Below are 27,925 nucleotides of genomic sequence, written 5' to 3' on the forward strand. Positions count from 1 at the left end.
GGCCTCCCAGCGTCTGTTCACACCGCCTGCCAAGTGAAGTCCGCCCCGGAGCGTGCTTTCTAACACGCCAGTCCCTGGGAACAATCTCGCCATCCGAAACCCGCCGCAGCTGGGGCGCACGGCCCCGGCGTCTGCCTCGCCCACCCTACGGTCTAAGCGTGTGTTTTAATAAATCTTAAAAACCAGAGAGTACATAGCGGGGACGCGGGGCGGGAAGGCTGGTGGAGGGGGCTCGTTTTCGTGTCCAGGCTCGCTGCTCAGGGCGCACGAATTAGGCCCGGGCTGCGGAGTGAAACCCTTTTCCCGCCGCAGGGAGCTCGCGGCAGCGCGCGGTTAGGGGAGGTGAACGGTGATGGGGGCGCTGCGGGAGGCTGGAGCTTCTGGCGTCCGGGGCCCAGGCGGCCAGCCAGGAGGCGGAGGCCGGCCGCCGGAGCCCGGGCGGAGGCCTGGCAGGTGCCCCCCGGCGCGGAGGCTGATTGGCAGGTGCGGGAGTGGGTGGGGAAGGCGGGGGCTGGGCCTGGCGCTGCGGGAGGCTGCGGCCCCGCCTCCCCGCCCCCGCCGCGGGACTATCTGGTCCCGGCAGCAGCGATGTCCCCCGGCAGGAATGTCCCTCCTCAGATAATGTTATTTATATCTCTGGGCGGGTCCGCGGCTCGGCAGCACCAGGCGCCCGGCGGCCGCTGTGCTAGGAGCCCCGTGCTGCCCTCTTCCCCCTGCGCCGCCGCCGCCCCCGGGCTCGGGGTGGCCGCCGCTACAGCCCCAGCGCAGGTGAGTCCCGGAGGGCCTATCGGCCGGCGGGGGCTGGGTGCGGATGCGGATGCGCGAGGCTGGGGCGCGCAGCGCCAGCGCGGAAGAGGCGCTGGGCCCAGGGGGCGCGTGACGTGGGTGGCCCAGGGGGCCGGGTGGGGGCTCAGCCTGGGTGCGGGGCGTGGGGCCCGGGAGGCCCTGGCGGCTGCGGCAGCGAACACCCCGGGGCGCGGGAATCCGCGTGGGCTTCGGAGGCACTTGGGGAGTCGGGCGCTCTGCTTTGGAGAGCTGGATCCTGGAGCGTAGCCCCGGGGCTCTGGGAGGGCGGGCGTGGGAGGGCGGTGAGCGTTCAAGTCCCGGGCCACCTACTCCGAGACCCCGGCGTGGGGCAAAGGGGATTCTGTTTCCAGCGTGTCGGAGCGTCGCGCTGCCCTCTCTGCCTCCTGCCGCCGGGCTTCTCACCCCGGGGCCGCTCAAATTTTCTTCTGGGGAACTTGTCGGCGCGCTCCCCCGGCAGCCTAGCGCCCAGGCAGGGAGGACAGGACAGGTCAGCGAAGGGGCCTGATCCCCGGACGCTGGGAACGACGCGGAGAGTGTGGCTAGGTGCAGACCCAAGGAGGAAAGAACAGAATGCCCGAGGCATACTCCAAGGACCTCCTGCCCTCCTTTTCCAAAGAGTTCTCCAAGCTGCTACGGTCCATTTTACTCTCACCTGCCTCACCAGTTCCTCTTTCTCCAACAACTTGGCCTTGAGAAATAGCAGAAAGTGGAAGAAACAACAGGAGCTTTAAAAGCATCCCCAACTCCCACCAAGTCGCCCAGACTTCCCCAGGGTGGGGAAGCCGCTGTGGGCTTGAGTACTGTTTCCGTGACAACGAGCCCTAGGTGGGGCCTTGATTTATAGCCTATTAATATCCAAACCACTGTTTTCAGTGAGCAATTAGAGGGGCCAGAAGTTGATAATAATGCGCTAAACTGGCTGAAGGGTAATGAATATCCACTTTTTAGAAAAAAAAATTTTAGATGCAGGGGGGGGGGGGCAAGATAGTGACAGTAGTTTTGTACCCATGACTCCTGTGAAGAGCCTAGGCTGTCACCTCCACGTAGGAGGTAACAATGCAAAATTCACAGCCTTCAGGTAGTCCTGTTCTATCCTTCAGTTTCTAGGGGAAATGACTCAGGTGGCTCCTGAATGAGAGGAGTCTGCATATCAAAATTTTTAGACATCTCTCTGCTGTCCACTAACTTATCCTTAGCTTCACAGATGGCTCTGAATTTTATTCTAGAATTCCCTCTTTGACCACCCTATGATCCAGGGCAGGTTATTTCTTATGCCAGGGTCAGACTTTTACTCTTCTGCTAGGAGCCTTGGGTTCCAAAAAGTCTTTGAAAGCTTTTTTTTTTTTTTTTTTTAATTGTAAGTGCAAAATGTTTAAGTGTACACAGTGCCCAGCACCCAATACAGCTAGGTTTGTACTTGCATGGAGGCTTTGGGCTGGTTAAGAAAAGGAATGCTGGGCTCCCATTGAAGAAGAGCCTACAGCCTTGAAACCAACTGACTCCTCATAGGGGGATCATTTATACTGACCTTTATCAAACTGTAGAGTAAAACACAGCTGAAAACCATAAGCCATACATTACAAAAATATGGCTTTTAGACCCTTTAGCTGTTGCTCTTAGCTTCATTAGTGGCCCAGTCACAAAGATTGGGGATGAGCCAGAGCTGTTAATCCTAAATTCTCAGAAGACTCAGAGTCCACTCGTGGAATTGAAAGCGCCCCAAAACTCCCAGGCATCCAGGACATGTCTTGTAGTACAGACATATCGAATTTTCCTGAGTGGCTTGTCCAGCTGAGAGCTGGGATACCACTTTTTCCTCTGGTTGTTGCTTCTTCGAAGTGTTCTGAAGGTGCCCTCTGGCCAAACATCTACTAGGTGATTACCTTTGGGGTGTGTAAAGGTAAGGCAGTAGGTGTGCTCCCTTGTGGGATCATATCTGACAAACTACAAATGACTATTTTAGTCATGAAAGTTTTGAGCTGAAGTCAAAGTCTGACAGTTCTGCCACAGTTCTGGAAACAGACTGTGTGGGTAAATAAAAGTAAGAATAGCTTTCATTTTCCCCCCATCTTCAATGTACTGGTGCCTGGCTGGTTGTGGACGCTCAGTTAATCTTTGATGAATGAATGGGAGAATGAACAAATGAATGCTCAGAGGCGCTTTTTTATTTCGGAGGCTTTTCTTAATCCTATTGTCACAGTAACCCTGCAAGGTAGTTCATATAACCAGCATTTTACAAGTCCGGAAACAGGCTCAAGGAAATTAAATTTGCCTCACATCATACAGCTAATGAGAGGTGGGGCCTGGATTCAAACTCAGCCATTAAGTTCCTACCCTCTTTTTAAGGTTAGTCATGGGGCAGGGAATAGAAGAGTGCAGTTCGAGAGGTTTAGTTCTAGGATGGTCTGTTAGCTTCACAGTCTTTCCCTCCCAAGACCTTGGGTTATAATTCTGCATCAGAGAAGCTTTAAAAAATATTGCCTGAAGATGGTATTGACCACTTCTTTGCTCAGAGGTGTTTAGCCTGGCCCATTACGTTCAGGTCATTGTTTCAAGGACAGAACTGTAATTTTGGCAGTAGTCAAAGCATGGATTTTTTTTTTTTTAAACAGATTTTCCTTTCAGTCGTGGAAGTGGCCAGGAGGGTTTGATGATGCATGGGGACAGTGTGATAGGACAGAGGATGACTATAAAAAATTCACGAGGCAAATGCTATTGGAGTGGGAAGGGACCTTGGAGGTCACAGAGTCCAGCCTCTGTTTGTGGGGCTGCTTACCTAAAGGGGAGACCTAATTGTAGTTTACCTGGTCATCTCTGTACAGACATGGCACCTGCCTTCCATGTTTCTTATCATTCTTGCCCATGTCATGCCTGTCTTTCTCTCAAGACCAATATTGGGTTTATTTCCTGAAGTCGTGCCTAACCAAACCAGTGAAGTTTTCTTTCCCTTGAGGGAGATTTGCGAGAGGATGTATTTTAATCTTAGTACAATCTTAAAACAAAACAAAAAAACAGGTTTTGGAGACAGGCAGGTGAGAAGACATCAGTGAGCATTAAACTATAAACTGATCCATAACTTTCCCATTGCTTGTTAGGCATACAGATGTATACATTTTTATCCAATAGGTATGTGTATTACTATCTTTTTTTTTTAAAGATTTTATTTATTTATTTGACAGACAGAAATCACAATTAGGCAGAGAGGCAGGCAGGGGAAGAGGAAGGGAAGCAGGCTCCCTGCTGAGCAGAGAGTCCGATGCGGGGCTCGATCCCAGGACCCCAGGACCGGAGGATCATGACCTGAGCCGAAGGCAGAGGCTTTAACCCACTGAGCTACCCAGGTGCCCCTGTGTATTACTATCTTGACTTAAAATAATTATGTAGCATTTCTGGGGCTGTGGGGAAAGAAAGGACTCTGGGGAATTATTGGGACTGTCAGATACCTGTTTTAATCTAAACCCAATCACCAAATTGCTCTTGAAGTGTGTTATTTCAGACTTTAAGAGCAAATGCAAAATTATACTCTTTGTATAAGACTTGAAAGTATAGGAAACATGACCAGCAAGAGGTGGTCATAAAGTGACATAAAGTACATTTCTTCATTATCCATAATGTTTTTTCAAAACCTCAGACTTGCTGATTGACATTTATCAATTGACCTGGGAGGATCAGGAATGAAAATAACTGTCATGTGGGCAGATGAGACATTTGATTTTATGCTGAGGACTGGCAGGGACTGTTCATAGATACTGGGTTCTGAAACTGTATGGATATTACTAGTCAGAAATTGCTGGGCAAAGAAGTATTTTATCTTAAAAGTAGTTTGTATTGACCCAGTTGTTTTTATAATTAGGTCTTTCCTTACTGTACTTCATATAAAAAATCTGGGGATGAGGAATAAATGCAGTGGTCTGTGAGCCCGAATCACCATGTAGCATTTGCTGGGTTTTCACAAGGTTGCTGCTTTTTTCTGCCAACCCCAAGAGGTGAAGGTCACCTGGTTTTGGAGATAGAGATGGCGATCGAGGGAAGGTGTAGGAGGCAGTCAGAATTCACTGTCAGATCTGGCTCCAGACACTGAATTGTCAACTCCCCTTAGTAAATATTTAGAAAATGTCATAGCATGTTTCCCTTTGTTGCTGTGCTTATTTCTTAATTCAGAGCCAAGCAATCCAAGTTCTGCCATTTTCAGCCAGCCTTAGCTGAATATCAAACCACCAGGGGATCCCCAGCTTTACAGCTCACACAGTTTTAGAGGCGGTCATAGACAGAAAATGCTTCTTCAGTGGAGATTGCTGGCTAGCTTATAACATTCCCAGACCACCTTTCATTTTTCTCTTTCCTTCTCCTGGTGGCAGGAAATCTTGCAAAGCCGTCGTCTTCCTACCTCAATGAGGCCTTCTCAGGCTTTGCTATAATGTTTAATTTCTACACCATACCTGCGCAGAGCTGGACAAGGGTATAATTACAAGGGCAATTAAAACCCTTATATCATGTTCCCAATGGGGGCAAAAGTGGGGCTTCCTTTCTTCCTTTCATGTGAATGCTGTAAATTTAGCAAATGAAAAGGTACAGAGCTAGGAAAAAATAGGCTTTTCATTGAACTGGGCTCAGATCATCCAGGATAGTTAAGAAAAGAATAACAGGGCACCTTGGCAGCTAAAGAACAATAATTGCTTTGAATTATAGTCAATTCAGGAGTTTCTACCGTCATGAAGAGGAACAGAATCTTGAATAATCCTGAAAATGAACAAGTTGAAAATCATTTCCATTTGTATTAGGGTGTGCCTCATTTGAGAATTCATAGCACTGCCAGTAAAACGAAGCACACTTTAAAGGTATAACTTATGAAGCCTGGAGAAAGGTCCCTAGCTTCATTCTGTCCCTCTACTTAGTTCCTGCCTGTATCTGGAAGCCCCTAGGAGTGGTCAGTCAGTGGCATCTCCTAATGTATTTCCTCAGCAGTAGAAAAGTTAAAGAAACCCCTTCATAATATTGCCTCCAAGCCATAAGTCAGAGAAGGGGCTGGAAAGGCCTGAGAGAGCCATTTGAGAAATATTGAGAGAGAGCAAGCATTGGACACCTACTGTGTGCATTACACCATTCTATGCTAAGGACATGAAAAGGGATCAGATGGAAACATCCTAGTCTGGTGGGGAAAGATTCTTGCAAATAATCAGTTATTCAACATTGTGCCTGAGAGAACACCAAGAGGAGGTTGGGGAGTGCTAGGGTTTCTCTAACAGAAGAAGGGAGGATGGGTGAAGGCGGGGGCTGAGGCACATCTCCCACACATGTGCAATAAAGGGTGGTGGAATTGGGGAATGGCAGAGCAGTTCTGTGCAGGGCAAGTTCCAGGAATGCGCCAAAATACGACTGGAAAGGTTGTTTGGGTTCAGTTTGTGAAGAAGCTTGAACCATTGGAGGTTCAAGTTGAAAGTCTGAAAAGGTTTTTGAGCCGGCGAGGGACTAGATCAGATCATTGTTCAGACAAAGCTCACCAGTGGCAGGCAAGGGAAGGTGAACTAGAGATTAGCTAGCACAGGACAAGGACCACACAGATGATGGATTGACCACTCAGCCTTCAGGATGCCTGAGTGTATGCATTGTCGTCTTTTACAGGGACCACGTGAAGAAGCTCTGCAGTAGAGAAAATGGGATTAGAAACAAAGAGTGCTTTGCCCAAAGCTCCCTCTCGTAGTTTATGGCAGAACCTGACTTTAACCCAATTTCCTAGTTCCAGGCCTGGGGCGTTGTCCAGATCTTCTCCTCAATGGAGTAATTGAATCTTCTGGGCCTTCTGGTTGAGACAGTGATTTCTTTCTTTCTTCAGAACTTTCAGTCTCAGTTCGTTGGCAAGAGGGAGGAGGAAACTTGTTACGGTATTTACTATTTAAAATCTCAAGAGTAGCCTCCCAGCATGTACAGAGATGATGTCCCAAAGTAGGAATTAATGTCAAGTGTGCATTGGATTCCCAGCATGCTGTAGGTAAAGGATAGGTTTACATACCTGCTGACTGATGTGTTGGCTTTTTCACTCCTTTACCCCAAATTTACTGGGCATTATTATGCTTATGCCTCATTTTGGACTTTGAAAACCTCTTTTTGTCCAGTACTTAGGTGTTTTGATTTGTACTTCAATCTTCAACAAATATTTATTGAGCTTTCATTTATTTATCAGATGTCCCTAGGTCCAGGGACTAGAGGAGTGAAAGTGGCAAAAACCAAAAACAAACAAAGACAAAAACTTTGATGTCATGGAGCATGCATACTACTTGGGTGAGACAGGAATAAATAACAACAACAACAGAAGACTATATGTTATGATTTGCTGTAAAGAAAAAGCAGTGTGAAGAGACAAAGAGGCAATTCTACTATTTGAGGTAGCATGGTGGGGAAAAGCCTCTCTAATGAAGTTTTAGTTGAGCAGAGAGCCAAACCAAGTGAGGGAGGGGAATGGGTATATTTGGGAGAAGAGATTCAGACTGAGGGTGAGGCCCCTGATGTGGGGTCACTGCTATGTCCAAGGAGAGGGCAGGAAGCCAGCCTGACTAGAGAGGAGGGACAAGGGGTGAGTGCAGGACGTGACACTGGAGAGGAAATGGGGTCTGGATCATGCAGGCTTTGCAGCCATGCAAGTCTTTGGGTTTTAGTCATGCAATAGGAAGCCACCAGAAGCTGTGGTCAGAGGAGTGATTTGTTCAGATTTGTGTATTAGGAAGATCTTTCCAGCTGTCCTGTGGAAGACCAACTGTAAGGAACAAGAATGAAAAGCGTAGGAAAACGAAGTAGAATGAAAGCTGCTGCAGCGGTCCAGGTTAGAGATGATGGACCCATATGATGGTGGTGGCGTGGGAAATGCAGCAGGCGTCTGGATAGAGTTGAACATAGAGCTCATGGGATTTGGGGATAGAGGATGAGAGAAAAGGAATTAAGTTGAGGATGACTCAGTTGGTTTTGGCCTGAGCAACTTTAAGAATGAAAAAGCCATTTACTGAGACAGGATATATCTTGTCAAACGTACTGTGGGCTATTCTTTTTTAAATTTTTGTTGTTACCAAGAAGTTGATTTGGAATAGATTCAGGCAGACTTTTCATTGAAGTACACCTGAAAGAGGCTGTTTTATGGTGGGTGACTCAGGACATCTGTTTGTTTTGAAGTAGAGCCTTAGATGTGCAGTTAGTTCTGAGTACTTTTAGGGCATTCTGTTACTTTCAGGGTATTCTCACAACATCTCTACTATATGATAGAGATCAAGACATAATACAAACAGGATTGAAATATATTTTACTTTATAAATAGAAATGTTTTGAATGTGTTCTTTACAGTCTAAACATCTTTTAACCCTTTCTGGTTGCCATATTTTAAAAAATTTATATATATATATATTTCTTTAAGATTTTATTTATTTATTTGACAGAGAGAGATCATAGGTAGGCAGAGAGGCAGACAGAGAGAGAGGGGGGAAACAGGCTCCCTGCTGAGCAGAGAGCCCAATGCGGGGCTTGATCCCATGACCCTGAGACCATGACCTGAGCCAAAAGCAAAGGCTTAACCCACTGAGCCACCCAGGCGCCCCTGGTTGCCATATATTTTTTTAAATTTCTTTAATTATAAAATGAATTCATGCACATGATTAAGAAGTGTATCCACATCATACAAGGGTATATGATGAAAAGTAAGATTTCTCCTTCCCCTACCTCCAGTTCTACTCCTAGGACGTTACCAATGTCAACAGTTTCCTTTATATCCTTCAAGAAAAATTCATTTCATATATTAGCATATGGCCATATTTTAAAGTCCTAGCTTTAACCTACTAAAAGCAGGTGTTTGGGGGGCACCTGGGTGGCTCAGTGGTTTAAGCCTCTGCCTTCAGCTCGGGTCATGATCTCAGGGTCCTGGGATCGAGCCCCACATCGGGCTCTCTGCTCAGCGGGGAGCCTGCTTCCCTCTCTCTCTCTGCCTGCCTTCTGCCTACTTGTGATCTCTCTCTGTCTATCAAATAAATAGATTAAAATCTTTAAAAAAAATAATAAAAAATAAAAGCAGGTGTTTGGTTTCACTTTTCGTGACTTAGTAACCCTCAGGCCTGGAGTCCAGCTTTCTACAATTAGGGGTCTCCCTCTTCCAAGCCACCCTATACTCCGTGTTTGTCCTATAATACTCCTTCTCAAAAAGCTCCAGTGGTTCCCCTCTGGATAGAGGTAGAAATCCAAACTTACAAAGTTGACTTTTAAGAGCCATTGTAATATAGCTCCAATCTCTTTTTCTATCTTTATCTCTTACCAATTCCCATCACAAACCTTTTTTTGAGCCAGGTTTGTCTACCTCTACTCGCTCAGTCCTGAACATTTCTCCCAGATTTGGAGAGGTTTCTATCAGTCTTCCTGGAACATTCCAGCCCCTAGTGATCTCTCCTTTCTACAGATTTGTGAAAGGACCAGTTACATAATCATAGACTTCACTTAATATTATGTGTGCTTTGACAATCGTTCCCTAACAGGGTGGTGCTGGTACACAGGGATTATATTAATTAAAAATTCTCAGATGATGGCTGCCAACAAAGTTACCTTCTTAGCGGGTTACATAGGTGTCCATTCCCAAGGAATGGTAAATGGATTCTGCTCCTTTGGATGCAGGACTTTCTAAGGGGCCTGGTCTCATACTCTCGTCCTCTCTTCAGGTGGCATTGCATCTCAATGTCAGAAACAAGGTGTTTTCATTTGCTTCTAAATGACAAAGTATAGTTATTTAATGGACTTGGCAACCGTGTGTTTTTTAAAAAAATATGTAATGAAATTTACCCCTTTAACTATCTGTAAGTATTCAGTTCAGTGGGCCAAGTACATGTACAGTGCTGTGGAGCTACCATCACCATCTGTCTGTAGAACTTTTGTCATCTTCTAAAACTCAAACTCTGTCCCCATTGAACACTAACTTCCCTCGCCACCCTGGCACCTGGCGACCCCCATGTCACTTTCTTCCTCTGTGAATTTGACTACTCTAGGTATCTCATATAAATGGACTCGTACAGTATTTGTCTTTTTGTGTCTGGCTTACTTCAGCCAGCATAATGTTTTCAGGATTCATGTTGCAGGATGCGTCAGAATTTCCTCTTTAAGGCTGAATAATATTCCATTGTATGTATCGTTTGCATTTGGTTCATCCATTCATCCACCTATAGACACTCATTCACTTCGTCCCTTAGCTATTATGAATAATGGTGCTATGAACATGGATATACACCTATCTCTTTGATACCCTGCTTTCAGTTTTTCTGGGTGTATACTCAGGACTGTAGACTCCAGTTTATTGCTGGCTCATATGGTAATTCTATTTTTAAATTTTTTGAGGAACCAAACCACACCATTTTAATATCTCTCCCTGGTCCCCAAAGGGAAGGGCAAAATTTATTAGCATCCTCACCTTTGGAACCAAACTGAACTTGAGAATTGTTTATTCGAGAACACTGTCTTTGGGGGATAGTTTGTCATTAAAGTTCTCACATTTATCCGTATGTTACTTCGCCTGTTTTAAAACTGTAGACTTTTAGAGGACAGGCAGGAGACGTTTAATTCGCTTTGTAAAATGTGTAACCCAAACTCAGGTGGGGAGGGCTGTAAATATTATGAGATGATGTATTTCAACCAAAATATCTCCTTGAGCTGGATGACAAGGGTCTGGGTTGCTTCCAGCTTCTTTTCTCTTGCTGTTTGCCCTTGGGCAAAGAGCTTCCTCTTTCTCTAACATTTTATTTCAGGGATCTTTGTGTGTGTGTGATGGCACCTTAATATTTATTATTATCCTTAATAATAGATAGAACTATTTGCAGAGTTTCTTGTAATGCCTAAGTGTTGTCTCCCCTTCATATCCTTGCCTGACAGCTCCTCTCCCCAGGTCCTGGAGTAAGACAAGGGGCTTCCTCCTGCATGGTTTTTGCAGCACCTTTCTTGTTCCTTTCTTATAGGATGGATGACCTTGTTTTGCAATTGTCATCTTGCCTTCTACATCACTAGACTATGCTTCTTGTGATGGAGAGCTAGGTTCTTTTTTTTTTTTTTTTTAAATTCCCAGCACCTAGAATCATGCTTGGTACACAGAGGGGAGAAGCTCAAAAATAGCTAATGATTTAAAAAATTAAACCTATTGATTAAAAAATTATATAATGTTTGAAATTATATATAATTGGGATATATCATGGAAATAAATATTATAATGAGATGATAATAAGTCAACATTTATAAGTCTCTAATAGAGAGATATGCTGAGAGCTTTCATATATATTTGTCATTTCTGTTGTTACCTAATTTTTTTGATTAAAAGCTTTATTTATTTATTTGAGAGAGAGAGAGGGACAGTGAGGGAGGGAGTACAAGCAGGGAGAATGGGAGAGAGAGAAGCAGTTTTCCCACTGAGCAAGGAGCCCGACCCGGCCTTGATCCTAGGACCCTGGGATCATGACCTGAGCTGAAAGCAGAGCCTTAACCCACTGAGACACCCAGGTGCCCCTGTTGTTATCCTAATTTAACAGATGAAATATATCAGGCTTAAAGAAGTTTATTTACCCAGACTTATACACTGAGAAGATCAAAACTGGACTTGAATCCTGATGTATTTATTCTAGAGTGCTTGCTTCGAATCACTGTACCCACCATACTTGGGAGGAGGTCAATATTCCATGGGTCTTAATTCCAGGAGTTTCTTTTTTTTTTTCTTTTATCTTATATCTTTAATGGTCTAAAGTTAAAGAGGTGATTAGTTGTTTACCTCTATATGTTGCTTTATATTTGCAATGATTTAACCTAATAGGCTGAATTCCCTTATTAGCTTTTAATAAATAATTAATATCTGAATCCTATTTCAGACATAGTTCTTTGACATCTGAGGATGAAGATGCTAATTAGTACTGTACAATGTACCGACTGTCATAAAGCAGCTCTCCATAGCTGTGGTAAAATTGCTCTAAAGAGGTCTGATATTGTCAAATGAGGTAGCCTCCTTCCAGATCCAGGTCCCAAGTTCTCTGCAATATTTGACTTTGTTAACCCCTCTTGCTTAGAAAGTAAGCCCTCCCTTGGCTCCTGGGATTAAGGCTCTCCTTTTTCTCCTCCCAGCTTGCATACACTTCAGGCTGGCTTGCCTTCTCTTTCTTTCCTGCCTTTTCTTTTCTTTCTTTTTGGTTCCTTCTTCTCTACCAGCTTTACATTGTTGGGGTTGCCAGTGAGACTGAATCCTCATCTCTAGCCCCAGTCTCCCGCTTCAGCTCCAGATCTACTTTGTAGCATTTGGCTAGCTGTCTTCATTTGGTTGTAACAAGATGTTTCAAACTTCTTATGTAGCAATAGGACTTCTCCGCTCCCTCCTTCACCCTCAAACCTGCTCTTCTGCCTGTTTTCATAGCTGGGTTCCTTTTGTTGCTGTCATCCAGGTACAAACCCCAGGAACTTTTTTGTGTTTTCTTCTTTTCACACTTCCGCATCTGATTGGCTGCGTGTTCATTTTTCCTCCAAAAATTTCAGACTAGTTTCTTTCTTTCAATTTTCAGTCGCATGTTTGAATAATTGGCCTTTAGTCTCTCTCTTTCTATCCCATCTTACACCCTGATCTCACCCTGGTCTCAGAATTACTTTTAAAAACATGAATGTGAGTCATTCCACTCTTTTAAAACCCTCAGTGGTTCCCCATGGCCCCAAAATAAAGTTTAAACAGGCAGGCAGTCTGTTCCAACATCCCTCCTGGCTTCATTCCCTTTGTATTTACTTTACATCTTTATATCGGATGCTTGTGACTGTGTCAGCTCAGGGTGTGTTTTCACATCCATGACTTTGCTTCTCTGTGTTCTAGGCCTGCAGTGTCTTTCTCCCTTTCTGTAGCTGTGAATTCTCACACATGTATCTCAAATAAAACCCCTCTGATGCTTTTCTTTGTTCCCTAATGCAAGAAGAAACCCACTCTCTCTTGAAAGCCCTCAAGCTGTCCCTTTTCACATCATACCCTGGCTAGGCTGGTCATGTATGGGTCTGACTCTCTAGATTATGGGTTCCTTGAAGAAGGAACATTTGTCTGGTGTCTGTGTGAACGCTGGTGCCTAATAGCTTCTGGTTCATGTGCGGTGCTCAAGAAACGTGGATTGAATTGAGTTAAGGACGAGTTTCAGGAATGTTAGGCGTGGCAAACAATCCCCGAAATGGTGATTTATATAGCAGGTTATGGAGAAGGGTTAACGGAAGATAATCAGTAGTGATGGCATAGGGATAAGGAGTGAAGAGGAACGTTTTAGACCTGGGTGGAAGCTGTTTCCCACCTCTGTATTCTCCAGTTACTTTCCATTTATGGGACACAAAAGTAACAGCTGATTTTTAACTTACATCATCAGAATATGTCTATTGCTAGAAAAATTTAGTTATTCTTCCAGAATACGGTCACTCCCACCTCATTTTTCAGTGAATGTTTGAGGCTGACCCTCAGAATGCAGTTATGAAAGGCTCTTTGAGTGGGTGTTTCAGACTCATATACACAACTTTTGTTTTATAGTGGTGAAGAGTTAAGAAAAACACTTCAGAAAAAATACTAAAAGTTCCCATATAGAGGGTTTTTTTTTTTCCTGGATGCATGTAACTTTGTTTGTTGTCATTAAGATACATCAGAGTAGAAACTACCCTGTAAAATATTACAGCACTATTAGTTGGTTTGTTCTGCCCTCATTTTTGCCTTACCCGGACAAAAAGTGAGTTTCACCAATTGCCAGACTCCCTAGAATACTGCTTGCTCAGGCCTTTGAGAGCATTTTTGTTTCTTTTAACAAAACTCTCTGTCATGGACACACTCCCACTACAATCCAACTGCTCTCTTCTACTGTGTTCTGTGCCCAGCAATTGATAGGAGGTGGGTTTTCGTTTCCAAAGGCAGTGAGTGCAGCTGCTAGGCTTTAGTAAAATTTTAGGTGGGTCTGAGATGAAGTGATGAGTGGAAGGCCCTCAAAAGGTCTTGTGAAGATTTATCTAGGATAAGGAAGGGCAAAGGACAAATTTGGCCTTGTGCGGGGGACTTGAAGGTAGAGAGACAAAGGAAGGGACTCAGCCAAGACAAGTGAAGGCCCTAGTGAGTTCTAAGGGGCACAGTGAAGCCAGTAGTAAGCAGACAACAGTCAGCAAACTTGACCCAGAGGTGACAGTAAGAGTGGGGTCAACTAGTAGCAGCTTCTAGAAGCCCTAGGATGACACAGATGCTGGTGATCCTTATCGCGTATCATGGATTACTAGGTGCCATAGCAAAAAAATTACCAGCAGGCCGACTACTGGTTAGTAGCCCCGCTTTACACTTTTTGAATGAACCATTCTTTTCATTTTGGGGAATGGTTTACTTTGTACTATTTTCACCATGCTCGGGTATTGGCTTTGCACATTCGAAATCTAGGCTACGGCCTGTAGGGTTGGTGGGTCAGGCTCCGCCTGTCTCTGCAAGGCGCTATGTGCATTCTGTATGTGCTTTCTGCCACCGTTGAGAAATCTTGTTGCCCAGACATCAGGTAGGAGGGTCCCTCAGAGTGTGAAGTTATCAGAAGAATGGAAGGTGTTTACAGGCATGGAGAGTGAGAGTCTACGGCAGAACCAAAATGAGCTGCTCGGGAGGAGGAAATCCGCGCCCTCTGCAAAACAGAGACCCATACTTGTGAGGACAAATGAGGTTGTTTGCATTCAAAGCTGTGTGAAGTCACTTTGCCCAGGAGACTGGAAAAATACTCGCTAGGCGGGTTGCTAGATGAGCTGGGTGGGTGCATGGTAGAGCAGGTAACTCAGTACCGTGCCCTCAATGTAGCAACTCCATCAGCAGCCTCGGTTTAACTTCTCTCTCTGCTTCTGACCCAGAAAACGCTCAGAAAATGACTGCAGTGAAATGCATCTTCAAGGTGAAGCTGCCGGTCCAGGTGGGGGAGGGGTGTGGAGTCCATCCCAGGGGTTCAATACTTACTTCCTAAGTGTGCTGGGAGTGAGCTTTGTTTATGCTCTGACCCAGAGGAAGTCACTTTACATCTCACCCTGTTTCCACCAGCAGAGTGCCTTCTGCTTGTTTTGCATAAGCCTTGTGCGCACTCGGCTCTGCAGAAGAGGCACGAATGAACTGGGAACTATAAAACTCCTGGCATCATAATTCTTTGCAAACAGCAGAGTCTAGTGAGCAGTGGCTTTGGTCGGCAAATGCTCATTAGAGTCTGTACTTGGTTTCTCTGCCTGTAAAATGGTGGGAATGCTTTTTCATTGGAACGTGAAGGAGGTCAAAGCAAAATAGTGTATGTATTTTCCTTTGTCAAAACCTGATGCTTAAAGCATCAAAACATCTCAGAGAGAGATGTTCTATGGATAAAATGTACTTAGAGGACCTTGCAGACATCATCTAATAACCTAGAGATCCTCTCCAAAGAGTGCCTGATTAAACACTCCTGTTCTACCAATAAGGGAGATCCGCAGAGGGGAGATGATTTGTCTGAGGTCGTGAAATTAGTTAACATGTGACTATAAAGAGAGCCCAGGTCTCTGCGTCCATGGCCCAGTCCTTCCTCCCTCCCTGCCTAGCCCCGCCTCCTCCTCCTTCTTCTCCAGCAGATTTTATTTTAAAGATTTTATTTACTTATTTTTTGTCAAAGAGAGAGAGAGACAACCCTAGCAGGCAGAGTGGCAGGCAGAGGTAGAGAGGGAAGCAGGCTCCCGACTGAGCAGGGAGCCTGATGCGGAGCTAGATCCCAGGACCCTGGGATCATGACGTGAACCGAAGGCAGCCGCTTAACTGACTGAGCCACCCAGGTGCCCCCTCCAGCAGATTTTAAAAACTGGCTTTAAATAATTTTAACATGAACCTATACTCATGGTAAAAATTACTCAAACAGTAGAGAAGAGTGCAAATGACTTTCCTAGACCCATTACTGGAGGTAACCACTGTTAACAGTTTCTCATATATCTTTCTAGACAGTCTCTAGGCACAGACAAACATACAGACATAGATATAGGTATGTAAGTGTGTAGGTATATGTATATGCGTGTGGATATACATGTGTATGTGTAACATATCCACACATGCATACGTGCGTGTGTGTGTGTGTGTGTGTGTGTGTGTGTGTGTGTGTGTGTTACAGTAGCTTATATTTCCTATTGTACTGCAACTTGTCCTCCTCACTTAGTAAGGAAACACTTAGGGCATCTTTCTACATCAGGACATAGAGATTGATCTTTTTCATTTTTAACAGCTGTGCAGTATCTTATGCTGTTATTTTTCCATGATGACTTTAAGATGTATAAACAGCATCATGAAGTTTGAGTCCTGAGTTTGTGATGTTGACATAAGAATCTCCGTTTTTTTGTGAATATCCAAGAAGGGGAGTACTTCTGACAAGGTCACATGGTTTGTAGAGTCTGAGAGCGCGCTTCTGGTGCCTGCCGCTACTTACAGGCTCCACCTGCCATATACCCGTTGCCATGTTGGGGACTTCAGAGCCCTTAACTCATTTCATTCTCCCAGCAGTCCACGAAGTTAGATGTGATTCCCATTTTACCAGTGAGGAGTTTAAGGCTAGTTAAGCTGCCTTTGCTTAAGGTCACATGGTCAAGTAAGTGCCAGACTTCAGATCTGAAGCCGTTTGACCCTGAAGTCTTTTTCTCACTGTGTGAAATCTAGGACACGAGGAAGAATGGTTATGGTGGGTTTGAAGCTCAGGGTTTCTCACAGCTTCCAAATGTTGTTGGTTTAGACTTGGCTAAGTGTCCACTTCATACAGAGCGGTGACACAAGGGCCACGTACTGGTGGAGCAGAAACAGTGGTGTGGGGAGGGAGGACAAGAGATGGCCACTCTCTGGGAGGCACTGTTGTCTGCTAGGCTGTGTGGCAAGTACAGAGGAGACTGACTACAACACAGCTGTCTGCTCTTGAGAGGCTGATGGTTCCGCAGTGAGGACAGACACACAAGACTAAGTTAGTGCAAGGTAGAGCAAGGCACGTGCCTCATGGGGCTGCAAACTGCTTCAGAATCTCTGGGAAGCTCAGACTGGTTTTGGCCAGGGATCCTGGAAAGGCAAGCTTCACCGTGGATTAGCCATCTGAACTGATCCTTGAGACAAGGATGTATTTCACTAGCCAGTGGGGGGAAGGGCATTCCATGGGGCAAATAGGGGCATGTGGGATAGGAGTCTGGTTTGGCTGCGGCAGAGGGTGAGTGAGAGTATATAGTGGTGGAGGGGACCAAGAGGTATGTTGGAGGTAGGTTGTAGCAGGCCTTGAATGCCGCAGAAAGAGCTTAGAATTTACATGTCAGGCCCTGGGGGCACTATCAAAATTTTTGAATAGCAGAATCGTGTGCTCTCAGGTGTGTTTTAGGATATCCTACCAAAATACAATGAAAGGCTCAAGAAGATCTATACCAGGGCAGTGGGAATGGAAGAGAGGTGAATCCAAGCAATTCAGAGAAGTCAAAGTATGGACTTTCTGTCTGAAGTAGGACTGACCCATTGTCATTTTTCATGCACCCTAACACATAAAGGACCAAACATTTTTTTTAAAAGATTTTATTTATTTATTTGAGAGACTGAGTGAGAGAGAGCATGAGAGAGGAGAAGGTCAGAGGGAGAAGCAGACTCCCCAAGGAGCTGGGAGCCCGATGTGGGACTTGATCCCAGAAGTCCGGGATCATGACCTGAGCCAAAGGTAGTCGCTCAACCAACTGAGCCACCCAGGCGCCCCAAGGACCAAACATTTTAAAATTATCAGTGTCTCATATGAAATATAATGTTTTTGCCATCAAAAGTATTTGAAGGGATTTGGAATTATTCTTAATTTTGATTTTATAGTCTTAATTGGCACTATTTTCTTCAAGTTTAAAAGCATTTTGAAGGTTCTTAAAATTAGTTATAGGTGCATTTTGCCTAGTGGCACTGAAGTGAAGGGAAGAGAGTTGCTGAATATGACTTACAGTCTTCCAGCTCAGGTATCGGGGAGGTCAGTGTTGCTAATTTACTGAGATTTAAGCCTTAAAAGAAGGAGCAACTCTGAGGGTGGGGAAGGGGTACAAAGAAAGAGTTCAGTATTGACCAGGTCAGTGGCATGTTTCAGTGGAGCTACCGTAGCAGATGTGGAGCCCAGGAGGGTCTGGGCCTGGGGGTGTCGATCTGACAGCCTCTATCCACACAGAAAGGAGAGAGGATGGTGTGAGGGAAGAGAACAAACTTTAACTTTGGGAAAATCCTACATTTAGGGTATGGTTGGAGGTAGAGGATCTACATAATGATCGTGATGTAACAACATACCATGGGTGAAAAACCAAAAGAATCCAAAGCCATGGGAATCCAGCTCCACGGAAAGGATGGTTAATAGCATCTAATGTGGGTGAAGGATGGAGGGCAGGATCAGAGGAGGCTGTTAGCTGTATGAGACGCTCCAGCGACCCTCAAGAAAGCAATTTTAGTGGAGGCTTGAACTCAACTATCAGGAACTAGAGTGAAGCCCTGGTGAGGAGAAAGCAGTGAGTGCAGCGCTTGTCTGAGAATTTGATGGGAAAGGATGGTTTGAGACAGGTCAAAAGAAGTTTTGTGAAATGGAAGGCCGGGTTTTTGGGCTGAGCAAGTGCAGAGCCCTTGGAAAGGAAGTTGGCATGCACAGGCAACAAGGGGTAGGAGGACTGGTGGTTGATGGAAGTCTCGGGGAGGCTGGAAAGCATCAGGTGGCAGGAGGGCCAGTCATTGTGGTCATGCCTGTGCCCTGCGTCCACGGCTGTCACAGCCTACCGCATTCAGACCCCGAGATAGGTGATACAGGTGGCACGGTGGTATCCCACATCTCTGTAGGTCTTTGCGATCCTCAAGGACAGGGATTTTATGTTAACCGTTCTCTGCGCCTTGAATCACGCCTACAAGGACAGTGATGCTTCAGTGCGTATTTGTCGAGACGCTGGCTGACTTACCACACCATCCTGCAGCCTCCTGAGGGAGGCTCCGTCCTTTCTCTTTTTCTTTGTAATGGGACAGGAGAGGTGTGTGACGCACAGGGAAGTCTGGAAGCAGTTATAAAGCAAACATTCTTGCCTTCACATTTGTGTGGCCACTGGCATGCTCCTCCCCTTTTTCTCCGTGCCTTGCCACCTCAGGTCCTGTTTCTCTTGAAAATGTGGACAAGTAAGTTTGTATTAGGGCTCCTCCTCGGCCTCTCAGTGCCCAATTCTGGGGCACTTGGGTAGAAGCGGGGAAAGAATATATGATGATCCTTTAGGGGAAACAAAGGGGCTCATTCAATGAGTTGGTGAAAGATGAGTCTCCTTGTTGATGGTGATAAGAGAGGATCTTGTTTCCTGAAAGCTCTCTGGGTGTGAATGCAGTTTCTTTGCTTGGTTTGTGTCACTGGGAGACTTCCTTCATGCCCAGTGAAGGAGAGGGCTCTTTGCTAGGAAGTCCAGCTCCTGTCATCCCATACTCTATTTTTGGGAATGGTAGAAACCCAAGGATCAGGCCATAGTTGTAATTATCTTAGATTCTAGCAGTATGAAGTATTCTAATAAGCAGGAAGTATGTGACTTATGTTTTTGTCAATTGTATCTTTTGTCATTGAGGTGAAGTTGGAGACTCACCCACAGTCCTTTCAGGGACACTTAATTTTTTTTTTTAAGATTTTATTTATTTGACAGATAGAAATCTCAAGTAGGCAAAGAGGCAGGTAGAGAGAGAGGAGGGGGGAAGCAGGCTCCCTGCTGAGCAGAGAGCCCGATGTGGGGCTCAATCTCAGGACCCTGGGATCATGACCTGAGCTGAAGGCAGAGGCTTTAACCCAGTGAGCCACCCAGACACCCCTAAATTTTTCTTTTTCCTTACTATTTACAAATGTAATATAAAGCTCTACTAATATTAAATTTTGCAGAAATACAGACTATAGAAAATGAAAGTTCTTCATCACCTCCCTTCATTATTCCCTAATCATTCATTACAATTCAATGCATAGACTTTCAGCTTTAAAAAAAAATACATATATTAATAAAACATGTGATTGCTCTTTATTCAGAAAAATATTTATGCTATGAATACTATTTAATAGCTTATGTTGTTTTACTCATCAATACACAAGGTCATCTTTCCACATATACACGTTTATATAGATTTATAGATTTTCCTCATTCAAAATTATCCCAGTGTATGGAAGAATCATACTTTATTTAAGCAATTTTTAAGTGATGCCAAATTAGATTGTGTGTGTGTGTGTGTGTGTGTGTGTGTGTGTGTTTATCTTTGCTCTACCCAATAATATGGAGTTATTTTTAAACTGCTAGGGTAGATGGTGGGTTCAAGCTAAGGGAGCTTGTAAAAGGAGGGCAAGTTTGTTGGGAAATGGAAAGTTGATCTCCATGACTCCCTCCACTCTCTCCTGACAGGATGGGGAAAGACCTCTCCTGTAGCACAGGGAAGTCCCCTGTGCCTTCTCCCAAGAAGCACCCAGGCACCACCTTTTGTTATGAAGCATACTTAGACCAAATTACACTACCATTTTGTTTTGCTTTCTGCCTTTTCCTTTCCTTTCCCCTTCCTTCCTTCCTTCCTTCCTCTTGTTAATTTGGTGTCCAATTGCAGCTTCCCCTCTAATTCTCACTTCCAGGCATCCGTGACTATTCTAGCTCTACAAGCCTTCCCCTCCCCCAGCAGGGCCTCCCACTGCTCCTGACTTTGATCTCATTTTATCCCCTGCTCAAGTTTCCAGTTTCTCTAGATGGTGCCCTTGTTAACATCTGCTGGTGTCCCCTGTAGTCTCATTTGCAAAATATATTAAATCTGCTTCCCCAAATCATTTACCCTACCCTTTAAAGGATTTAAATACAAACCAAGCTTAACACAGCTGCCCCTTTGCCTTATGTTACCTGGTACTTATCCTCACCCTCTGTTCACTGCCCTGTGAATAGTACATTTCCTTTCCTTGCCAAGAGACTTCATTTCTAGTGGAAACTCCTGCCCTGTGGTATGGCAGAGAGACACCTGCTTTGGCTATGGCCAGACCTGGCTTCAAACTCAGGTTCCGACACTTACTAGCTGTGTGGCCTCAGCAGACAATTTCATCTTTCAGACCTCCATTTTCTTCATCAGTAAGATGCGGAATAGTGATCTCCACCTTGCAGATGGGATTGTGTCATGGTCTGGACGAAAGTGCATGTCACACATCTGGCACATGGTAGGTGACCAAAAATGAGAGCTACTATTGTTGTAATAGCTTGGTTTCTCTTTAGCTAACTTGTTCGTTTTTAGCTACTCTCATATGTTATAAGGGATCAAAGAATTAATGCATCGAATATCCTGTTAGAAAGGAATCCTATAACAATGTAAAACTTTGAACATAATATTTTTGCCAATTAATGTTTCTTATTCTTGGCAATAGCAAGTAAAATAATAAAACAAAAACTTAGAACAAAACTTTAGATGTCTCCTTGAAGTCTCTTGTGCTAGAAATAATCTGTGTTTTCCAGAGAAAAGCCATTTTCATTTACACCAAATGGCTCTCAGAATCTGGATTCTTTTTTTCTCTGAGGTCTAGCAACTAAGTTGGGGGAAATGCTTTGTAGTTTGATTGTTGCCACAAATGTGCAGGAAAGGGTTTCTAAGCAAAGATTTTTCTTCATTCGTTTGGGAGTTTGTCACAGATTGTAACGGTGGTGGTTTTCTGGCTCGCCCACTATGAAGTCTTGTGTACTCCGGTTACCTGCAGAAGACATGCTGCATCTTTGGGTTTCATACTCAACATCCCAGAGTTACTTGTTTGGAGTCTAGCCTTTGTTTACTGGTTTCTGATGCTAATCCCTCAAGGTGATACACTGGGCCGTATGGATAAATGATAAGGAAATTAGAACAAGGACTCAAACTTTCTTGGAGTCCCAAAGGAAAACTCAGAACTTTGTTCCCCACACATAGAAGTGGTGAACTTGTCCAAGATCCCACAGCATATCAGCAACTGCTGCCACTTGCTTTTCATCTCTTCTGCCTTGTGGCCTCTCAGCAGTGGCTCTCCTATACTTGGGGCCAAGTTTCCCTCCTCCGTGCCCACAAGGTAACATATTCTGGAGGACTCCTCCCCTTTAGGCAGAGCCCTCTCTTTGAAGATGTTTTGAATGGGAATAAACCCTGGAAACCTTCTACCACCCTGGATGGAGGAATTAGAAACCCCAAAAGCAGAGTTTGCTCCTTCTAATCCTTTTGGGGAAGGTTGGGTAGTATGGTCTCTTTTTTTCCAAATTGAAGAAGGCTTTGTGAGTAAGAGAAATGACTTGCCCAGAGCATCCAGTTATTAGCAGGACTAAAATCTCCCTTCCAGACATGGCGCTTCTGCTCCCTTGCTGAGCATGGCTAAGCCTCCTGAGGGGTGTCCTGCTGAGCCTGCTTGGCAGATGGCTCAGAAGCCGGTCAGCAGGGTCCAGAAAGTTGGATGGTCTGGTGCTGAAGGAAAGAACTTGGCGGTGACTCTGCCCCCCTCCCACCGGATCTTCCCTCTCTGGTGGCAGACTGTGGAGAGCCCAGGGGAGGGGGTTCAGGAAGGGCTCTTGGCCCAACCTTGTAACGTGAGCGTCAGGAAGCTCATCTCTCATCAGGGAAGCTGCTGTATAAAACCACAGCAGGCCTGTCTCCTCCAGAAGAAGGATGCCTGGAGAGACAGCCTCCCGGGCTTTACTGCATTTTTTCTGCTTATGCTGGTGGCATCTACAGACCCCAGCATTAGCACACGGCTTTCTTTTCTTCCTTCCCCTGAACTGGGCAAGGCAGCTCCGAAGCCAGCTGGGCTGAGTGTGTCTTGCCATCTGCCAGGCCGCACTCCTTGGGCCAGAGCCTGGGCTTCAGCCAGTGCTTCTGCAGCTCTGCCCAGCGCCCCGGCCCTTTGAGCATCTCAGTGGCCCTGAGCGGGTGTCCTCCTAGGGTCTTGCTCTAGCCCTGCAGGGCAGTATCGCTGGGAGGAAACAGGAAGGGGTAGGGTTCAAGCAGTTCCCTCTGAGGTGGTGGGTCACAGGGTAGGGAATGAGCTCCCGACTGTCACCCCTCCCCACTGGGTTGCACTTACTGCAGTCCCCTGGTTTCTTGCCCTGTTGTCTGTGTGTGGTCGGGGAGTAGTTGTGGTCCCAGTGGCTATAAGAGGAATTGTGTGGAAAATCCAAGTTGGAGGCCACTTACTAAGAAGAGCTCACATTTCTCTTTAGCCAATTATGTCATGTTAGAATACAAGGCATGACGATGTCTTGTGACGGAAATATTTTATCTAATATAATCTCTCCTTTCTTATCTCCTCCAGCCATGAAGAATAACTTTTTGGAATGTTATTTTCATATTTCATAAAGAATAGTGTTTAGAGTAAGATCCTCTTTGGTGTTAGGCCAGGGTCTCTATGTTAGGTCACCCCTACTGCACTGCCCAGACTTTTCTTCTAAAAGGCACCTTGCTGTCTGTCTCTCTCTCTCTCTCTCTCACACATGCATGTGCCACACACAGACACACATTCTTTCCATCTTTTCTAGCTTTTTCCAAGCTGCCAATGATTTCGGGATCTGTTCATTGCTGCTCAAAGTGTTCTGCTGGTTGGGAAGCCCTTTGCTTGCCTAGTGGAACATCCGGGCTGCCCTTGTCTTCTACAGAGCCTCCTGGTTCCGGGCGCCCTGATGTCATTTGACCACAGAGTGGTTGCAAGAGGCACCTGCTTTCTGGCAAGTTGCCACAAATTAAGGGCAAGAGCCCCAAGGATGATTGCAGTCAGGCGCCACTTCCTAAAAGGGGTGATCACAGAGCCAGGCCCCTCTGAGGGACATCAGCAGCCCTTCTCTGCCAACCTCTATCTGTTCACAGAGAACTCATTCGTAGGAAATTTTCTGGACGGAGGTAGTGCTATTTCATTCGCCAGGAAATAATACTGAGTTTCTCAGTCTTCCCCTTAATGACAGGCAAGGCCTTGGCCTGGAGGAGGGAGTGAGTCTCCTAGCATCCAGGAGAATGGGATGGGAATTTGAGGTTTCCTCCCACCCATGTGAATTTCTGGGCCTGGTCAAACTACAGGAAATTCTGTAGGAACAACTGAAGAACACTGGTCTAAGGAGTCCAGTGTTGTACCCTCTGGGAGAGGGAGACCGAGCCATATCCAGTAAAGGCTCTGGAAAGCTATTGAATGTTTTTGCCCAATGGTAAGTCTTAAATTCTGTTGAATTCCCACTATGTAAGAAATCCCAAGCTCTTTTGAGACTTCAATCCTTCTCTCTTCTCTTGCTGTTTCCCTGGAGCCTAAAGAGAAACTCAGGTTTCTCCCATTAGGCAAAACTCTTTGGCCCTGCATCTCTGTCTACCTACTGTCAAAGTCCATCAAATATTCAAAGGAATGTGCTACACGTTATTTTGCCTTCATTTATTCAACTCCCCACTTCAGCTGGACTTGTGCAGCCATGACCTGACGGAAACTGATCTTACTGTTGTCACTACCTGTGAATAACTAAAGCGCTGTGGAGTTTTAGAGGCTGTTGTTCACTCCCTGTTTCTGGAAATGTTCTCCCCTGAGGCTTCCAGATGTGGTTATCCCCTGACTTAGCTTTGTTGGCTCCATTCTCTTAGCATGCCCTAAGGAAGGGGTTGCTGAGCGTCCATCCTCAGCCTCATCCAGCCTCTTTTGGAACAGTCTTGCCTTCTTTTGGCATTTTTGCTGCCACCTATTTATTCCTGATGACTTTAAATATCCCTAGACTATTTCCCCAGGACTTGGATACCCACCCTCAGGCCACACGTTCCCACCCAGATATCCCACAGGATGTCTGAGACTCCTACTGCTGTCCTTCACGTGCTCTTCCCCATGCACTGCCTAAGTCATATTTGTCCCATAGGCAACAATTTAAAAGTCACTTTGTCTTAGAGACTCCCCATATCCCACAGACCAGGTGAAACCTCTGTTAATCTTTGTTTAATATGCATACTTCTCCTCTTCAGCACTTTGCAATTTGTAGATTATAAATTATTTTGTAACAATTCATGGACTACTTGTGTTGCCCACTAGTTGAAAGCACAATGAGAGCACAGAGCCTTTCCGCTTTGCTTCATGATTGCATACCCAACTTATAACATTATGGCTATCACAGAGTATTTCTGACCCACTGAAGTCATCATTCCTTCCCCTAAACCTCCTTCTCTTGTAATTGCTACCCTGTTTGATAGAACCACTATCCACCATTGCCCAACATGGAGAAGTCATTCTGGACACTTTCCTTCCTTTAACTTGCTGTTCCCACTGGCCCACCAAATCTTTTTTTTTTTTTTTTTAATTTTTAAATTAACATATAATGTATTATTAGACCCAGGGGTACAGGTCTGTGAATCGTCAGGCTTACACACTTCACAGCACTCACCATAGCACATACCCTCCCCAATGTCCATAGCCCTACCATCCTCTCCCTCCCCCCTCCCCCCGGCAACCCTCAGTTTGTTTTGTGAGATTAAGAGTCTCTTATGGTTGGTCTCCCTCCCGATCCCATCTTTGTTTCCTTTATTCTTTTCCTACCCCCCAACCCCCTCCCATGTTGCCTCTCAACTTCCTCATATCAGAGAGATCATATTGGCCCACCAAATCTTAAATAGTTATATAACCTGATCGCTCCTCTCCATCTTGACTACTAAAACCCTAGTTCATGCCCATATCCTCTCTTGTCTCAACTATTATAGTTCTATCTTAATCATTTTTCATGCTTGTAATTGTGTTCCTTCCCCCTTTAAATTGATTCCTTCATACGCCTGCCAAAGGGAGTTTCCTCGAAGGCAAATCTAGCCACTCTGTCCATTTAGAACCCTTCACTGACTCCCCACCACCCAGCTTCCTCGGCACAGCACATAAAGACTGACTGGGATGTGGCCCTTTTCTGTCTCCCAACTCTCATCGGCTCCCAGCAGGTTCCCGTGAACAGGCCATTCCTTCTCTCCTTCCCTTCATGCCTTGTGTATACTTTTCACTTACTTTAAATGCCCCTGCTTGCCAAGCCTACCTCTTCTCTATCTCCCTCAGATATACCTGGAAAAATCCTGTTTTTCCTGTAAGTTCAACTCTGATTCCTAGCTATTCACCTTGGCAGAAGGCTGCTTCTGTTGTGCTCCTGGAAGGCCCTGGGTATTTTTCCTCTGTCCACATTAGGACCTAGCCTGTTTTTATGACTGTCAGCTCCTGAGGGCAGGAGCAAGGTTTAATCATCTTTGTAACCCCCATGCCTAGCAAAGTCCCTGGCATATAGCATGCTTTTTTTTTTTAAGTAGGTTCCATGCCCATCATGGAAACCAACATGGGGCTTGAACTCACAATCCTGAGGTCAAGAACTGAGCTGAGATCAACAGTCAGGCATTTAACTGCCTGAGCCACCCATCTGCCCCACACATATCATACTTTTTGAGGAAAAGAATGAATGAGCTCAAAACAATGGGCTTGAGGGACAAATTTCTACTACTACTACTACTACTGATATTAATACATGTTTCCTGTGCTCCCTCTAAATGCTAAGCACTGTTCTAGATATTCTACATACATGAAACTTTGCATATATAAATCTTCACAACCACCCTGTAAATTCTTTAATGTTGGTATCCTCACTTTATAGATGAAGAAATAAGGCCCAAGGTTGCACAGCTCATCAGTGGCAGAGCTGCGACTTGAACCTCAGCAATCTGCTCCAGAGTCCTGGCTCCTAATCCCATCACTGCATAGCCTTTCCACTAGTAAGATGACGTACAAGGACTTTTAAAAACTTCGTATCTAATTCTTTGTGTTGCTTGCTAGGCTGGTAGGTTCTCTGTCCTTGGAGGGGGGAAAAATCCAAAAGTGGTCAGCAGGGCAAGCAGAGGGTGTCTCTGGACATTTTTATGGGAAGTAGGTTATTACCAGGGCAGTGTTCATGAAGAGTATGGCAGAAAGATGACCAGATTAGGGCCAGCTGAGTTCCGTGGTTAGTATTTCTTCTATCTCCAGTGTCTCAAGGACCACATGATTTAATCATCTGGTTCTCCACCATGTTGTTGAGTGAGGGTGGAAGCACATTAAACTCTATCATTAGTCCCTCAGAACCGAGTGTGACAGGAGGACAGGAGAGGTGGGGAGGGAGCGGAAAGAAGAATGGCATCCTTGGGAAAGGAGACCATTGAGGAAAAGGGAAGACTGGGGGCACCATGAAAAAAAAAAAAAACCCAACCTTTATTTACTTAGATTTTTACATAGGCTGGTAGCCTAAAGAATGAGAAGAAAATACAAAGTGCTGGTGTTCCACCTGTCTGGCTTCTCCCAACAATTGGAACCTTCACTTAGGGGAGGGGACCCCAGCACCTTGGCACAGGCTGTGGTGATGGCTCAGGACTAGGCTCTGGATGCAGCTAGTTTGTGGGTAGGCCCTGGGTAAGGGACCGGAAACCTGGAGATGTTTGCCCAAATCCTGTTTATATTGGGGTGATGGGGGAAGGTACTGTAAGAAAAAGCAGGTTGTTTTGAAAATAAATCTGAGGTTTGGGGCACCTGGGTGGCTCAGTCAGTTAACCGTTTGCCTTTGGCTCAGGCTATGATATCAGGGTCCTGGGATCGAGCCCCACATTGGGCTCCCTGCTCAGGAGGAAGTCTGCTTCTCCCTCTCCCTCTGCCTGCCCCCGCCCTCCCGCTTGTGCTGTGTGCACTCTCTCTCTCTCAAATACATACAATCTAAAAAAAAAAAAAGAAGAAGAAAAATAGAAATCTGAGATTGAATCAATTTGTTCTGAAATCCTGCTGGGGAGCTCCAAAGTGGGATTCTAAAAAATGTCATTCTGAGGTGTGTGTGGACAGGGTCTGGGGAGGCCCTTCCCTGCCACCATATGCAGTGAGTTGTGGTATGGGACACTTACTGGGCATTCAGACATTAAATCCTTCTCCCAGGCCTCTTCGTGGGAGAGAAAGCAGGGGTCAGCACATTTTTTCTGTAAATATTTTTGATTTTGTGGGTCTCACACATTCTGTCACATTCTTGTTTGTTTTACAATCCTTTAAAAATGTAAAATCTACTCTTAGCTAGCAGACTGAGTGTACAAAAACAGGCTAACGGCTATCATTTGATGTCTCCTAGTCTAGTGTCATAACCTAGCTTCAGG

The 27,925-nt window shown here is 45.2% G+C and overlaps 1 protein-coding gene across 2 annotated transcripts in view; it reads left to right on the plus strand.

The window, feature by feature from the left end:
- The first annotated feature begins 446 nt into the window (after positions 1 to 446).
- Positions 447 to 27,925, plus strand: part of SPTB (spectrin beta, erythrocytic) — a 124,116-nt gene continuing 96,637 nt past the window's right edge. The window contains exon 1 of one of the 2 annotated variants that reach the window (XM_082734137.1): positions 447 to 768. The gene's annotated coding sequence lies outside the window, so the exon portion shown is untranslated. The remainder of the gene's footprint in view (positions 769 to 27,925) is intronic. The other variant, XM_082734138.1, reaches the window with a different exon arrangement.

The sequence above is a fragment of the Mustela nivalis genome, assembly GCF_964662115.1.
Source record: "Mustela nivalis genome assembly, chromosome: 6".
Lineage (NCBI taxonomy): Eukaryota > Metazoa > Chordata > Mammalia > Carnivora > Mustelidae > Mustela > Mustela nivalis.